The 9957-nt window shown below is 36.5% G+C and overlaps 1 pseudogene; it reads left to right on the top strand.

The window, feature by feature from the left end:
• Window positions 1-1377: 1377 nt before the first annotated feature.
• Window positions 1378-3031, top strand: LOC120272199 (annotated as a pseudogene).
• The last annotated feature ends 6926 nt before the right edge of the window (window positions 3032-9957 follow it).

Raw genomic sequence — 9957 nt, 5'->3', positions numbered from 1 at the left:
ATTAATTAAAAATATTTAAAATAACCTTGTATATTATATAATAATAATATAATAATAGAGGCCCAATTCTATGTCAACGTCTATAGTTTATAAATCTATGGATATTGATTTGGGACCATTAGATCTCAATTTAATGGTTTTTTATTATGAATTACTGTGCTTAGAAATAGTGTATAGTAAAGAGTGAGATGAACAATGTTAGTTACTATGCTTATAAATAATGCACATTTTTGAAATATAAACTTTTGAACCAATTGTTTGTGCTTATAAATAATGCACATTATTGAAATATCAACTATTGAACCAATTGTTTGTACAGTAACTAAACAAATCACAACTGTTAGAACCTTATTTTTATTAACACCTACAGTACCGAACTCATAAAAAACCAAAACCATGTTAGAACCTTATTTTTATTTATATCTGATATTAAATAATATTATTTATATATTTAAATATTTATTTTCAGTGATTGACCACAAAGGAGTGGGATGATGCTGGGAGGCATATTCCTTGGGTGTTTTTATGGTGTTCTTCCTATTTAAAAATTTAAACTCAAACTACTCACTTAAACCACCAAAACCTCTATTATTTAAATTAATTTTAATTAATAATAATATTTATTTTATAATAAAATGAAATGGGTAAAATATTATCCAAATTTAATTCACTAAATAAAAAATTGATATTAATTTTTAATAATTAAATTACATGAAAAAGAATTACATGTGTTGAATGAGTGTTTAAAATGGGTTGAGATGGTGATGAGTGCAACTCATATCATGTTTTCTTACCCTCAATTCATGCATTTGCTTGCCTTTAGCACATCTTTGTATACATGCGGTGCTATTTTGGGTATATTTGTTAATAATGCAGAAATTCGGGAGCTCGAAGCAATTAGGAGTGAATCAAGATACCAAACGAGTGAAGATTGGAGAAATTGCTAAGTTTTTAAGCTCAGCATGAGCAAAGCACAGTCGTACTCTATCCCCCGAATATCCCAGCCCTATGATGACCGAGTGATAAAGCTTGCAAGGGGGTTTCACTAGGCTAAAACAGTCGTAGCACGCTCGTGCTCCTCCCCCTGGAAATCTCAGGCTGGAAGTACTTCCTCTTAATGGAAATTCCAGGCGAGCACTTAGCCGATTCACTCAAACCCTAACCATGGAAACACGGTCTAAGCATGATTATGCTTAGCCTGTGTCGAGCTTGAAGATAGCCCTTTTTAAGTCCAGTTTCTAGGGTTTGCTTTCATCTTTGTTCGAGGATTCTAATTTCCAGCTGGAGAACTTTGAAGAGAGTTAAGATCAGGCTTTACCACATCTTCTAAGAAAATCAAGGAAGAGCCAGAGGCACAAGAAAAGTGGGGTTCAGCATATGGAGCTCGGCGAGGAAGATTATTTTGAGGAGAAGGAAGTCATATCTTTTTTCTCTAGTTTGTTTTCCTCGTTGCACCCATCCATGAGGGACTAACCATCCACGGTGCCCCGGGATGTGAACTATGATGTTTTGTATGCTTTGACTACTTGATTTTAATGTTTATGGAGTTATTTTGGTTTCTTGTGTTAATCTTGTGTTTGCATAACTAGATGTGTTTGAATTGCACAGTTGTTTTTAGGGGATGTTTATATTTGGGGTGAACTATGGTGTGATGGGACCTTATTAGATAACTCTGTAAACACTTTATGCTTTAGAATTGATGTTATACTTCCAAAACCTTTAGAATCAAACATTGTATTAGATGTCCAACAAATAGCATATGGTGTGAGGAATGTTGCTTTGGTTACAATAGAAGGAGAGGCATTTACATGGGGTGAGGATTCTGGTGGTTATGGAAATAATTTAGATATTAGTCAACCTCATCCGATTGAATCTTTATCACTTTACAACACAGAATTTGTTGCTTGTGGTAAATATCATACTAATGACTTATTTACTTAGGGGGATGCAACTCATAACACTAGACTTCTTGGTCATGGCACTGATGTTAACCATTGGATACCCAAAATATTTTTTGGGCTAATGGAAGGACTTCAAATTTTGTTTGTCACATGTAGTACATGGCATTTGGAACTGGTGGTTTTGAATGGAAAAGTCTTTACTTTTAGTGATGGAACATTTGGTGTTCTTGGCCGTGGTAATTGAGAAAGCATCGCTTACTCCAAGGAAGTGAAGTCCTTGGGTGGATTAAAAACAATCAAGGTTGTATGTGGTGTCTTGCACACCGCAGCTATTATTGAGGTAATGGGATAGACAAGTGTTAATGTCACATCTAGAAAGTTATTTACTTGGGGTGATGGATATAAAAATCATCTTGGCCATGGTGATAAAGAAGCATGACTTGTCCCAACCTGTGCCCCTTTGCTTATTGACTACAAATTTCATCAATTGACCTATGGAATAACATTATAGTTACCCTTGCAACATCTGGACATGTTTTCATGATGGAAGTATTGCTCATGGATAGCTTGGCAATCCACAATTAGATGGTAGGATTCGTTGTCTAGTACAAGATAGGTTAGTTGGGGAGTTAGTGGAAAAGATAGCATGTGGAGCTCATCATGTTGTTGTTCTAACATCCGAAAGTGAAGAATATACTTGCGGGAAAGGTGCTAATGGAAGACTTGGCAATGGAGATATTGAAGGTCAACGAAAACCTACCCTAGTTGAAGCTCTGAAAGATAGATTTGTTAAAACATATCATGTGGCTCAAAATTTCATAGCATGCATTTTCATTCATAAGTGGGTATCTGGTACAGATCAATCACTCTACTCAGGTTATTAGCAAGAATTTGGATTTACCAAAAAGAGACATAATTGTTTATAATTGCGGATTATTTCAATACCATGCTTGTAGTTCTAGATAAAAATCTTGAAGGCTGCACTGGCACCTAATCCAAGAAAACCACATCGAGTATGTGATTATTTCTATGAAAAACTTAAGGCATCAGAAGTTGGTAATGTCTTTAATGCTTCCAGGAGGAATATAATCCCTCGTCTTTCTATTGATAGCAAGGAGAGGCTAGAATAGGGAGAACTAATACCTTAAAGGATTTTGTTATTTCCTAATGCTGAACCTATTAAGGGATATGATAAGTGTCTAAATGTACGTACTTTAGTATATGTATTTGTTATCTCTAGCATATAGTTTTATAAGAATTGATGCCCTGTTTTATGCTTAATCATGTGTTATTTGCTTTGCAGGGCACAAAAATGCCATGGAGGACACGAAGATATAATTTGGGCAAAAAAGAGAAGAAAACCAGGTCACGGTACTGTAGCTGCCACTGTAGCACCTGGAGAGTTTTCAAGTCAGGAATTGAATCATGGCATACGGCCTCAATGCTACCCGGGATGATCACTGTAGCCATTGAAGAAGATGTTTTCTTGAAGGCATACTGGCTTAATGAGGTGCTCCTTGAGCCTAGTATAGATACTATTCTAAGAGCTTTTGTGTAGTATGCCTACCCCCAAACAGTTTTAATGAGGGGCTCAATGAGGACCTCATTGAGCCGATATACCACCCTTGTTGAGGCAGATTTGAAGGAGATGATGGGGGGTATATATGGGGGATTTTGGAGAGGATTGAAGGGACTTTTGGGAGAGCTTCTTGGCAGCCACCACTTGAGAGAAAAAGAAGAACGAAGACATCATTCTTGGGAGTGTTTTGGCTTGAGGCTTGGAGAGATCAAGAGCTTGAACTTCAAGGGGAAAGCTTCATCATCAAAGGAGGAGGAGTATTCAACATTCCTTGGGCTAGAAGAAGCATCATTCAGCCAGCATTCTCCTTCCTCATCATCATTTGGACTAGGGAGTGTCATTTATGCATTTACTTCTTATTTTTGTTGAGTTTGAGATACTTATTTGTATGATGGCACACTAGACCCCCAAGGCCACCGGATGTAGGTGAACCTTGGGGGGTTCATCATGTATTGTGGATGCTACACTTTTATTTGGAATGCATTAGTGTGATTTATGGTTTGGTTTATTGTGTTTCATGCCTAGAACTATTATGTGGAGAAATCCTTAGTTCTTGTTTGAGTTGTACATGTAGATGTGACCTACTTGCGTGTACTAGATTGTTAATGAGCTAAAAGGGTAGTCTTTGACCAACATGCCGAGAAATTGGTTGTAAGTAGCCCCTCCAAACCATGATGATAAACTTAGGTTAAGTGTATCCTTTTCGTGTGATCTCCATTCACTTAATGCAATTGTAGGAATATGATTAAGGAGAGATCCTTGTCATCATTTGTACGGGATTAGGGTTTAACCACTGAGAAATTGGGGTTGAACTAATGTTGAGGTCCGTCGGTCTAAATCACCCTTGCCATTTATTTTTTATGCATCCTTATATCATGATGACCCCTCTTGGGAATCCTCATCCTTAGGCCTATTTTTATCATCATTGCTCTTGTGATTTTCTTGCTTGCCTTGGAATTGTTATACTTGTGTTTATTTACATTCTTGCATGTATTGGAGTAGTACACCATGCTTAAGTTGTAAGGTTAGAAAGTAAGTGATGGAGGAGTAATAGGAGATCCTTAGCCCCGTGGAATACGATCATTGGGCTTTTGCACAAGGTATTACTTGGCGACCCAGTACACTTGCGGGTGAGCACACAATCAGGATACTATTTTACTCAAGTTAGAGCCACACAAGCTCCTTTCACCACTACAATTGAAAGATGTCTCTTTTATTAGCTCATTGAGTTCTTTTCAAACAGCTCTAAAACCAATTATTACATTATCATCACCTCCTACTTCTAATTTGACGCCAGCATCTCGATATTCAACAAATCCTAGCCCTCTTTCTGTTACTCCAGTATTTTCAAAAGGCATCATTAATAGCCTCAAAAAAACTAATGAGCTTTTGAGCCAGGAAGTAGTGAAGTTTCAATCCTACATAACCATTAGGCTTCTTTCTTAGTAATCTATATTTGATCTCTCACTACTTTTCAATTAGTTTATGTTGTATTCAATTTCTCCCACTTTATTTATAGGTTAAAAATCTTAGGCGAAAGACTGAAGTTCATGATGCAGTAGTAAAAAGCAAAGAAGAAGGCTAAGAAAGCTACCATTGTAGCTATAGAGGAATCTGCAAAACTTAAAAAAATACATCAGTGGAAGTTATCATGTCGCTTGATGCCCAGGTTCATTTATCTCCACTTTTGTGATTTTTGCTTGCTATATAGCAATAGCCACCATATTAATAAGTGCTTGTGTATAAGTACTACGAAGTATACTTTTCTTATATTGAGCATTACTTTTATCAGATTTTATAGCTCATTTCGTGTGTATTTGTGTTTTTTTGTGCATTTAGGGTTGTGGAGACAAGTTTGGAAGAAAGGAAGCAAAAGTAGATCGCGAATGCTATTGTTGATGAAGTTCTTAGATCGAACAATGGTGAAGACACAAGTTGTGCTCAAAGACATGTGGGTGTGTGCCAACCTCCATTGTGCTTAATTGAATACTCAAAGTGGAGGGCACAAAGGCAGTTACACTCATATGTTCTGACTTGTACAACATTGTTAAGAGCTTCGTCAATGTGGTTTCATTGAAGACGCAGATGTGATCCACCGCATGGATGTGTGCCTAATCATGCGGCCTTGATAAAAAGAGTGAATTTGGGAGCATTCCGGTGAATCACTACAGCAGTTATTGAAGCAAAAACACTGCAGCAAAAATCACTATAGTACTTACTGTTTACAGCGGACAAGAAAAAAACTGGAAATTCACACGGCCATGTGAAAATTCCACATGCCCGTGTGGATGCCCGATTTTAGCTCTATAAATACCGCTTTAAGAGTTTTATTTGGGGATCTTTTTCCTATCTTTTGCCCATCTTCAGGGAAGAGCGCGACTAGGGTTTGGAGAGACTTTTGCTGTGTTTTAGGAGTGGTTTGACGGCATTCGACATCGAGTTCTTTTGGAGGAGAACTATTGGGGAGGATTTCGTCGGCATTGATTCGGCGAGGTGTGCCCTAGGTTTGACAAGGGAATCTTTGGAGAAGATGAGGCGGCTCTGTAAGACCATCGATACGGACTATAAGGGGGTTTTATCTATGGATTGCTTGCATTTATTTTCAACTTCATTGTTGATTTTGTATTGCTCCATGGAGAGCTAAACCCCTAATGGGTGCTTGGACTTGTAAACCTTAGGATGATTTTGTTTCATTAACTCTTATTATGTTTCCTCTAATTGATGTTTTAATTGAGTTTCAATCTTGTGTGCTTGTTGATTGATTTTCCATTAGAGTGACACTAGAGTTGAGAATCTATCTAGGTAAGCTTTTGAAGGGGTGACAACTTCATAAGGGTTAGACTTAGTAAGATTGAAAAGGGTTGAGAGGGTGAGTTGAGAGGTAGCGGAACGTCCCCTTTTCCCTTTTGATGTGATTTATCCTATCTCCACATTCCAAGAGTTCTTTATGGTTGTGATAGAGTGAAGTGCCAAGAGACAAACTCCAGTGTGGCTTAGTTGCGCAAGCAACAGAGTGAAGTGTTGAAGTAATCCTTGGTGTTGGGCTTAATCGTGACTAGGGGTCTTTCGATTGCTGAGAGTATTCTTTTCCGTCGGAGCATAGTATAGAGGGCTAGTCACGGTTGACCTTAGGTTTGAGACCATGTGTCTTTAGATTGCCACGACTCATTAAACTTCAATTAGGAGATATAATATTAGTCTTGCACTTGAAACAATAGTCCTTTAGTGAGCATTGCCTGAGTGGCCCATTTTACTATCGATTACCTTTCTTTCCTATTCTTGCTTATTCTTTTTTCTCTTTTACTTTTCTTTGCATTAATATTTTGAATCAATTCACAACTTGATTTTCACTATAGTTAAATAGCAATACTTTGTGTTTCTGAGCAACTATTCCCATGTGGATTCGACTACCCACTCATTGGGGTATTTTATTACTTCGATGACCTGTACACTTGCGTTACACACACGCAAGGGATGTGTCACGTACACTTCCTGTCTCAAGGATTCCTATGATATCTTCTTTATGTTTTACATGTTTTTATATGCAAATAGAATTTGTGTCGATTTTTTTGTAGTTTAATTGATCCTAGAACTCCAATGTAGTTTTTTTTTTCTTATCTATTTGTACTAGTTGATTTGATTATAGAGTAATACCTTTGATAATTTTATCACCATTATCAATGATAATATCTTTTTTGTTATTATCGTGCTATGCATTAACTGAGACATGAGAATTACCACATCTCTGTATTCATTTTCTCGGTCAACCTCTTTGGGTTGTATGGGTTTATGTCACGCCTCGACCCGCAGGTCCCTGGATGTGACAACTGCTGCTGACAACCAGAGGAAGGATACCCACATTGCTCAACCCTTGAGTTACAGCAAGGCTAACAAACTCTTGTACACAAAAATAAACTGAACAATAACACAACAAGAATACATGGAACCAAGAGTTTCACTAAGAGGATAAACCAAGTTGCAAAAGACAAACAAGTCACAGATACAAAATTTAGGACACTAGTGGATCCACTTTTCTTATACAATATAACCTTATAAAATACAGGCTTACAACAAGACTTAAGCTGAAAATAAGAACAACAACTGCCAAACACTTCACCCTGCTGTGACACTGCCATCAACTAAATTCTAGAAGGAGGGAGAGGGTGAGTAACTAGCGTTACTCAGTGAGTGGATTAGCATAATTCTAAAAAAATATCAAACCAAGACAGTAAATATTAAAAAAATGATTCAGCAATAATACATATAATCTTGAAACCTTTCAACATTTATAATACTATATAACTGTGGGATATTAAATACTAGTAATAAAAACCTAAAACATGAGTTTACACAAATGTAAATAATGCCTCAAAGCTTTTCAACAAGTATATAGCAAATTCATGCACATAGATCTCATAAAGAATGCAAAACATAATTTTCTCAAATACGGCGATCTCATTTGGAAGAAATGAACAATGGCCTAAAAACCCTCTCTAACTTAGCCGCTATTGTGACTAAGCTGGGAGCTGTCAAGGCCTTCATAACCTTGACGTTAGCCTACCGAGAGCCCATGATGAATTCCACAATATGAAAAAGATTATCATTCTGATGGTACTCAACTCACAAGCAACTGATTCCCAAAGATAAGATTTACAAAATGACCACCATAATGAATATGAATATACAATTAAGTCATTTCCTTTACTTTTGCATGACAAGGAATTAGCCTAGGATTTTCACATATAACATTTTCTTTAAGATTATGATTGCCATCAAATTTCAAAGACAATTAATGTAGTAAACTTCCTTTACATTCATATTCAATTATAATTGACCAATTATCCAAATGCAACCCTCACAAGCTCAATGGATATATCCTCAAGATCTACTATGGTCTCTCATCTAAGACAACAAGTTACAAATCAAGTATATGATCACACATGAATAATACTAACTAACCTTCCACAAATAACAAATATTCAAGTTTAGCTCATATATTTCACTCAAACTTTATCTATAATTGCTATCATACAACTCTTGTACTAGTTATCTCTTTAAGCTACATTCATTCCTCATGAGTTTTACTCATAATATGCTTCCTCATAACTTTATCAATCCTACCATGCCAAAGGTAATCAGATTTTTTTTATAAGTTAATCATAGTATTATACCAGGGTTACTATCTATCACATAAAAGGCTACCCAATAACATACATATACTTACTAGTTACTACTCCTCAATAACATCATGGTTCGAAACTGCACATTGGATTACTAAGTTGGCAATATAATTCAACAAGACTTGCATAACCAATCCACTTTATATCCAATAAGCTCATTATGATCAATATGGCATTCAACAATCTCGAATCAATTAATAGATAATTATCTATACCCTAATATGAATAGACTTGGCCACCATGTCATAAAGCCATAGCGAAGTTATTCCCAATAAATTTAACATAAAAAGCTTAATGTTAAACCTCATCATAACCATAATGTATAGAGGCCAAATCAATTCTTCTTTAAACCAATCAAAACATCATTTTAATATAATAAAACCAAAAAATAGTTTTAAATAAACAAAATCAAACATTTGAATATTCAAATAGAATTATGCAATCAATTTAACCAACTCACAACTTAGGCAAGAAAAGACACCAGTGGTGTCACTCCTTCGCCGGCTCTTTAACCCTGGGATGAACCATCACCACCTAACCGACCAAACCTACACAACACAAGAAGAATAAGAAATTAAAAAAAAAAAAGAATACAAGAATGAAACCCTAGTTTTCACTAATCAACAAGCAACACTACATCGACTCTAAGGTTTGTTTAGAATAGGCTACCAAGGTTTCCAAGAAGTTTCTAGGGATGATTAGCTTCAGCACAAACCAAAGAAACAAGAAAACAAGCAAAGTTCAATGGTGCTATAGTAACACTACTGAAATAACCAGTTCTAGGATACAAAATTTTGAAGAGAAAGGAGCCACAACCACTTCTCCTTGTTATCCTAACTCAAACCAAGAAGAACAAGGAAAGAAAGAAGAAGAAAGTGTTTACCTCTAGATCCAAAGAAAGAAGAAGATTGATGGCTTAATCCACCAAGAAAAAGATGATCATCCAAAGCCTTCTTCTTCTCCAAGAGATAACAAAGAGAATGAGAGGAAGAAAAGGGAAGAAAGGGAAAAGGTTAGGGCTTAGAAAGACTCAGAAAACCCTTAAATCTAGGTTGAAAAAGGAAAAGCACAGCCGCGCTTCACTCGTGCATTGCTACAGTACCTGTACTGTAGTAAAGAACAAGCCTGGACTTCTCTAGGAAAGCACGAGTTGCTTCAAGAAAGAGCATGGGCGTGCTCACCCAATACAAATCTTTGGAATTTCAGAAAAACACTTAGCACAGGTAGGGATCTCCGAGCAGGGTAGTGCTCTCTGAAGCACAGGCGTGCTTATCACAGGTTGGCCAATTTTGCTCCA

Source organism: Dioscorea cayenensis, chromosome 11 (assembly GCF_009730915.1).
Source record: "Dioscorea cayenensis subsp. rotundata cultivar TDr96_F1 chromosome 11, TDr96_F1_v2_PseudoChromosome.rev07_lg8_w22 25.fasta, whole genome shotgun sequence".
Classification (NCBI taxonomy): domain Eukaryota; kingdom Viridiplantae; phylum Streptophyta; class Magnoliopsida; order Dioscoreales; family Dioscoreaceae; genus Dioscorea; species Dioscorea cayenensis.
The sequence above is the reverse complement of the archived record's forward strand: the minus strand, read 5'-3'. Positions and strand labels throughout refer to the sequence as shown.